Consider the following 6000-nt stretch of genomic DNA (forward strand, 5'->3'; position numbering starts at 1 on the left):
GCAGATAGATGTAGGGTACAGTAACTTTGTACTGGTGACTCTCAATTGAGAAATACACACTTGAGAAATAAGAGTTAGATTAGTACATGGAAACTGCATGTTGAAGATTTACGGTTATTAGTTTTCTTTGGGTTATTAATTCTTCCTAATTGCCCAGTTTCACATCATTGTTCTAGCAGAACTGACATTTAACAACTTAAATTGACATAACCAATCTCACTGCCTTTTGCCACCTTGCATACATTGATCCAAGACTGTGGAGCAAGTATCATAGGATGGCATGGGCTTGAAGCCAGAGAGACTGTGTTCCAGTACCCCGCAGTTCAAACTTCACAAACTCGTGGAAGCCTTCCCTGACCTCCCCAAGTCAACCCCTAGTGTTGATTCTCATTGCACCAGATACTTCCTACTCATAACAACAGTCACAGGTGCAGCTGTAGCTCACCTGTATATATGGTTGTTCTGTATTTACAACTAGCCTAGGAGTTCTGTGTGGGGCAGGGATCACATATACTTTTATTCACCATTGTTAGTTCCTAGCACAGTCTCTGCACATAACAGGGACCAAACAGATGTCACAGAATGAATAAATGAATGAAAGACTGGCGACAGACATGGTCCCTACCCTCAGGAAACTATAAGAGTCTTATATAGAAGAATCATGTGAAGGCTAAGCACTGTAACAGAGAACACGGATGGTAGAGTGATGGCAGTGGCTAGATTAACTATCTCACTGTGTATTTAGAGGTGCTTCACTGAAGACGTGTTTGGATTCCTCTCCTAAAGAAAAAGGGGAAAGAGCTCATGAAGATGTGAAAGATGACAGATGACAGGGGAAAGACAACAGGAGGTGACCAAGTATTTCAGAGCACTGAGGGATCACGTAGGCATGGTAAGCGGGTCAGAGCCTTCAAAAGGCTCTGTGCAGTTAATGCAGAGGAGTCTGGACTTGATCTTCTATGCCCATTCAGATACCCATCTCAGGTACCCATACAATGACCAGCCCGATGAAAGGCTAAATGAGAAAAGTTAGGACAAGGTAATTTTCCATTAAGCTAAATTCTTGGCTTGGAAATGCTTTCTATAGGCTGATGCAAAATGAGGGGCTTCATGAATTTCTGTCCTTCTGACCAGAGAACTTTGTGAGTTTTCTCTTTTGGCCATAATGCCCTTTTTAAAACCCATACTGTGTAACATTTGGGGGCACCTTATAAGAAGTAACCCTAAGAGCCCTATCTGGCTTGATAGAGGTTATAAAGTACCAAATAAAGCTCAGGAATTTCCAACTGTATGGTCATAAACAATAGTCTGCTACTAAATTTGCCAATGGAGTACAATTTTCTGTTTCAGAATCCAGTCTTTGATACCTTCGAAATTTAGTTTTAAAAAATATTTATCAGGCAGATACTAAGTTGAGGGACTTCTACATATAAGTTCAGAGAGTGTGAAGATAAAGAATTTCCCATGCCATGATAACAAGACTCCATCCATTTTTAACAACCCAAGAGGTGGGTGATACTTGTCAAATACCTATATATATATCATGCACTAATATTGTCCCATATAATTCTTATAAAAATCTTGGTGGAGAGAGATAGGAATTATATTCATTTTATAAATGAGAAAACTGAAGCTTAGAGAAACTAACCTGTCCATGGTAACACAGCTAGAAATGTAAGAACACATATTGAAAACTGGCCTATGAAAATGTGAATGCTAATGTGTGTATCTGCCTTCACAGAATTACCCTAAAAATGTTCAGAAACACAAAAAGTAGAGCAAAATTCCTAGGATCTAGTTGAAAGTTGATGTCTCAGATGAACTAGATATCTACCTTGGCATCTTCTCAACCACTATTTACACTGCAACAGTGTAAGGAAATATCTAATCACTGGTCTAACATTTGTCAGTGTATGACCTTGGGCACACTACCTAACTTTTCTAATACAGCAAAGCAACCAAACAGTTAATCAGAACTCACAGCATTCAAAACTCGCTTACACATTTTAAACACATAATGTGACTTGGTATTCTGGTGTTTTCCCCAGAGAAGAAACTAAGCTACTTCAGGTACCCAAAAATATAAAATTCAAAATTTAACAAATACTTATCAAGTCATTGACATTAAAACTGAAACTGCGTAGATATTTCTAACCGTGTCAATTTATTCTCTGCAACTAAGACAATCTCTGTGTCAAATGCTTTAAAACCAAATGGCCAGTTAAACTTAATGATAAAGTGGATTTTTTCTATGATTCAAATGATTACTAGTGGTAAAACAAATACAATTTCAATACAAGCACATTTACGTGAATGAATTACTATAGTCAGTATTATGGCAGTAAAGATGAAAAAGACGAAGACTATTTGTCTCAAAGGAATTCACAGATTTATTATGAGGGGGAGGAGGAGAGACAGACTTTCCAGCAAGGAAAAATAGGCAGAAGAGAACAGTATACTGAGATCCGAGCTATGATATCTGAGAAGCACACCAAACCTCACCTACTTCCCCACCCTGTGACCAATATCCCATGAGATTCTAAAGGTGTTGGAGATGGTTTGTGGCCCATCCCTAAGTCTCTGAGCAGAAAAGATTTATGGATGGGAAACAAGACATCCAAAAAGGGATTTTCAGCTTCAAAGGAATTGACCATTTCTTAAGGCAAGCTTAATTATACACAGGAAATTCTGAATTGGTGGCTCTAGAGCTAAAAATTCAGGGATGGTCTCAGATTTGCATTCTTAGAGATGTGAAAACCTTTGGAAACAGTTCTTACATGTCTAACCATCACTCAAAGACCATGCACTGTTTTTCCTCACAGTATTGGTGACTTTGTCCTATAGTGTACAACTGCCAAAAATAAGAGAGATGTAAAATGACAAAGCAGATTTCTGTAATAAATCCAACTACAAATCCATGTAGACAAGTTATAATTTCTATGTGCATTAATTTCCTTATATGCAAAATTGGATGGAGGCTAATTAGCCCCAAGTTTGTGGCTATAAGGAGAAGCAGTATAATATATGAAACTCTTAGAACAGATGCTGACCTACACTAAGTACTCAGTAAATATTAGCTCTAACAATGGGAAGTGCATCCCACATTTTCCAGTCTTTCAAAAAAAATATTAAACATAATAAAATTGATATCCTAAAGTTCCCTGGCTAAAAACTTTTCTTTCCCTGGGAATTAAGCATTTCACAAGATAGTTATAAATCTACTTCTTATAATAGAAAGCACATGAAAAGATTGTGTTATGACATAAAATTTAAGTATTCTTTTGTCTTAAGGTGTTTTTCAGTTTTATTTGTTTATTTGCTATGAAACCCCTAAGTGTATTAAGTTCAAAATCTCAAGTGAATAGTTTAGCAATTCTTTTGCAAACAAACAGATGAAGACTCCAAAGTACAATTTACTGAGTCAGTCTATATTTACTGAGTCCCCATTTTCCCTCATATTATCACCATAACATGCTGAGGTAACAGCATACTGAAACTATAAGTTATTTCCTGGTCTACCACTGTTTTCAGAATATAAGCAAACTTTAACAACAAGCAAGGAACAGAAAACAGGAAAGAAAAATGATGTTTTTTCCAGTCAGTGGTAACACCAGCAGAGTTCAGATCTCCTGATAGTTCATCCTTCAACAGTCCCTCAGAGCTTAGAATGCAACTCTTCATATCAAACTGTATCAAGACTTTATTTCACATTTCAAACTGACCCTTAACCTCCTGTGGCAGGAGCCGCTGTAAGAAAGTACTAATGCTCATAGCTAATCCATCATTTTGGGCTTCATAATTCTTTCTTTTCTCCCTGGTTCTGAAATGGATCCAGTGTTGCCTAATGCATGGGGGTAGAGGAAGGTGAAGGATACATTAACTGAATATTTATGACAGGTAGGGCATTTTGTATACTGAGATTTTGAAATATTCCTATCCCTCTTGTTAAGTCAATATAAGAATGAAGTTTCGCAAAAGGGACTTCTGCTAAGAAACTAGAAGAAAAGAGTTCTCTCCACTCCCCAACTCTCACCCCAAAATCAACTTAGGAACACAGGGCTTTGATCTTTACTAAAATTTGGCCGCAGCTTGACCTGATAGAACTTATGAAGCATTTTTATTCTGTCTTTATTGTTACTCCCAAATCCCTTTTAGAACCTAAACATTTTCCCCTTGTCACTTTTTTTCTTTCCCCCTTCAGGCTACCTACCCCCTCTTACTCCTTCGGGGCAAAGCCCACCATACTAGCCTAGTAAGATAAAAGGTTATGAACTATTCAATGGGTCACACTTGTTGGGACATATGTCTCATGAAGAAGTGTATATTTTACTTTGAAAGCAACACTCTAATAGGCCAGTGCCAACTGGTACTTCCCATTTTTCTGTGAGAGGCAGTGAGCTATTCTCCTATCACCTTTCCTGACCTGAGTAAAGATACACTGGGATATAGGAACCTGCCATGTGAAATAATGAACACATACCAAGAAGGCAGTCTGAAGTCCAACATGCCCTTGGTATAGAAGAGGTCAAGGTGTTTACACTGACTGTTTTCTCCATTTAGTTTAATCAGTAACAGTGTAACTTAAATTTCTATGATCTAGGAAGCACAGAGCATTATTAAATTAAAGTATTTTGAAAGCATGGATGCTATTTGAAGACAGAATTAAAAGCTTCTGGAAAGACTGGTGTGAAAGAAGAGAACCCTCCATAGAACCTTGATGTTCTTTTCTGAATGGAGGAAGGGAATGAGGATGAAAGTAACGATGAAATAAAAAATAAAATATGAAAATGTGAAAAACATTATTTCAGGAAATAAAGGCACCAGCAAACAAAATGGTAATAGAAGATACATCCCTGCTTGAAGATAATCTGACAATAATACATCTCCAAATGAACTCCAGTGAACTTCATAGGTCACAGATTATAGCTTTACAGAACAATGTATAGTTATTTTAAGCTGTGCTCACTTCTACTTTTAAACCAAATAAGTGAATTCCATCCTTCTTTGAGAATTAATTGACAGGTGCAAACTTTCACTGGCTTCGAATGTTCAACTCTAGTCTTTTTGCCCTAAGTCAATTAGAGTAGAGCATCAGTGGGGAGTTAATTTTAAACCTCTGTAAACCAAATGGCCAGAGGCAAGATTAAGCTTACCTCGACTATTAACAGAATCTGAACTAGTAGGTCGGATGCCTCTTTGTTAGCTGCAACCTTGTACTGGAGCTCTTAGTCCTGTGTTGGGGTGGAGGTGATGAGATGAGATGCTGAGAGGCTTTGCATCAGAGACACCCTTTTCTTTGGGAGTGTCTAAGGGAAGGTTCCCTCTGCAGGAGTAGAAGGAAAAAAAGAGATGTTGCAGTTTGACATAGAAGAGAAGGAAGAGTGCGTCTGTTTCTGCTAGCATAGAGGAATCGTGCACTCTTGGGTTCACCTCCACTTCAGTTTCCTCATCTGTAAAATTCAAGACATATCTACTTCACAGGGTTTGTTGGGGAGGTGAAATCAGATGACATGTAAAGAGCCTGTTTCTGGCACTCAAGAGGTCCTCAAAAATAGTATCTTTTCGCCCCAAAGAGAGTAGGCGGAAGGGAGAAGAATGAGTGAGCACAGGAGCACAACTTCGACTTCCCAGACCCAGCTCCCCACAAGCATTTACCTCCCGGAGGATGATCCTGCCTCTCCCCGAGCCAGCCCAACGCCCCCAAATCCTTGACGGTGGTCCCTGATCCCAACGAGAAGGCACCAATCCACTCACCTCGAAGGCAGCTTAGCTGTGAGCTAGGTCCGCGCGCAGCCTCGCGCTGCCCGCCTCTTATAGAGGCGGGCGTCAGAGCCGACCAATGGGAGCCCGAGACGGCCGTGCAGTGACCAATGAGGAAAGGGTTCGCCTGCCGGGCGGGGGTTGACGGGGCACCCAAGGAGCTGACCTCCTCTGGGTGCTGACTGTCCCTGCCAGCCTGCGCGGAGACTGGCACGCCCTTAGCCTTTTAACTAAACTAAT

At 39.6% G+C, this 6000-nt stretch overlaps 1 protein-coding gene across 2 annotated transcripts in view; it reads right to left on the reverse strand.

Moving 5' to 3' along the window:
• Positions 1–5777, reverse strand: part of TPH1 (tryptophan hydroxylase 1) — a 36964-nt gene extending 31187 nt beyond the window's left edge. For both annotated transcript variants that reach the window (XM_005689575.3, XM_005689574.3), the window contains exons 1-2: positions 5755–5777; positions 5154–5323 (exon numbers count right to left, since the gene is read on the reverse strand). The gene's annotated coding sequence lies outside the window, so the exon portion shown is untranslated. The remainder of the gene's footprint in view (positions 1–5153; positions 5324–5754) is intronic.

The sequence above is a fragment of the Capra hircus genome, chromosome 15 (assembly GCF_001704415.2).
Source record: "Capra hircus breed San Clemente chromosome 15, ASM170441v1, whole genome shotgun sequence".
Taxonomy (NCBI): Eukaryota; Metazoa; Chordata; class Mammalia; order Artiodactyla; family Bovidae; genus Capra; species Capra hircus.